The following is a 1812-nucleotide window of genomic DNA, read 5'->3' on the forward strand; positions in this document are numbered from 1 at the left end:
TTTTTGAGGCGAAATACCCAAAAAGAAGTTTGTAAAAAATGAATCCGCCTCAACAATATAGAACTTATCTTTAACTTTGCTTATGTTGCTTGCTCCCGGGTTCTCCATTCAGGGTTACCGATTTATTGAAACTAAAACCAATCTGATACATCAATAATTAATAGTCGTTTGTCTGTTGCGAGTAAATAAAATGCGCCTGATGCGGAAGAAGCCAGAACTTTTGTTCTTTTTTCTTCGCATAGACGACACTCGATTGTATAAATAGCTACGTGAAATTTGAAGGCAATCAGAGCGGAGGACGGTTCTTCAGAATATAATAATTGTTTGGATGAGGTGTTTTGAGTTCAGTGAATTATTTACGCTTAATCTGAACCAGCTCGAACTTTGGTTTCTCTTCTGCAGATAGAAGACACTTGAGACTACAAACACTGGAAGTTTCTACGAACGCAGATGGAAGAATGATTTTTCCGGAATCCATAAACTTCTCGTCTCTTACTGGGTTTTTCCATTGGTTTCCATTGGCAGTTGATAGTGGAAGTGAACTAAAAAGCTAACAAACCTGCGGGTGGTATGATTTTGCAGTAATCGATGAACTTTTCTAGCAAACCTTTGGAATCTTCTTAAGCAAGATTATTTTTCTGTCCAAATGGCTAGTTCAAATAACATTCTCTTCGTCTAATTGCCTTTCCTTGCACACTTGCTTTATGCCCATCTTCTTAGCCTGAAGCCACAATTTAGATTTGTTTTAAGGGCCATTTACTAATAATGTATGAATAAACGATGTACTAATTTTTGTTTTACACTTTGACTGGGGCCAGGAAGGAAAAGAATATGATAAGTTTTAACAAAGTTTATATTAAGCAACGCTTGCTACGCAAAAATCGCATGATTTTTTAGATAAAATAACTTTTTTGCAGCTTCGAATTATGGGCTTCTTTTTCCAAAAATATTTCCCTGAACTGAAAAAGCGAAAGTTTATAATAATTTATTTGGAAAACTCTTCGAAACTGGGGTTTCTTCACTTTTAGGTCAATATTTCTAAGCAACCCTGTCTAAACAGAAGAAACGCGTTTTCCCTAACGTTTTACTGTAAAATACTGGCAAACTGAATCTTTTATGCAAAAAAAGCGGTTGATTTTACAAGAAAACTCGTCGACTTTCTTTGGACTCAGTTCTGTTGTAGTTGTTTGAACAAACAAGGAAAACGTTACTCAGAAAACATGTTGACGACCTTTTTCTTGTGTGTGAGACGAATCGATTGAAAGAAGTCACTATAATACATATAACAAAAAACATAAACATTTAAAGTGAATAAGGTTTAAGGTGCTGCAACCAAGGGCCAAGGGCTCAGATGGGTAGTGGATTTTTTTTTAACCTTTAAAGCTCCTCATTACGTGGACGCTGAACCATATATTGCTCAGCGCCGGATGGGCACCAGATAGGAAGAATGGCCCTTTCGTGTTCACCGTATTCCGCGTTCAGGACAAGTTAAGGACAAAATGCATTAACTCGGATGGACGGGCCGGCATCTGCGAATTATTCAAACGTGAACACACACATACTCGCGTGCAAAGGGCGGATTAAAGGGCTCTAGGGGGGCAGATGAACCTGGCCGACATGGGGCCTAATTTGCCTCGAGCCCTTCTGGGGGGAAAATCTGCTGGTTAATGTACCGTTCTATTTATCGCCAGGTTTTTCGACAGATTTGCCGAAAACCGATCTTCGTTATTAGACAATGTTATTTCAACTTTTTCGCTGGTTCGGTTTTTGTTTTCAATAGAAAGCGCACAATGTTTGCCAGATAGACCGTAA

Source organism: Dendroctonus ponderosae, unplaced genomic scaffold (assembly GCF_020466585.1).
Source record: "Dendroctonus ponderosae isolate FM_Combo_2020 unplaced genomic scaffold, Dpon_F_20191213v2 Dpon_F_20191213_10, whole genome shotgun sequence".
Classification (NCBI taxonomy): domain Eukaryota; kingdom Metazoa; phylum Arthropoda; class Insecta; order Coleoptera; family Curculionidae; genus Dendroctonus; species Dendroctonus ponderosae.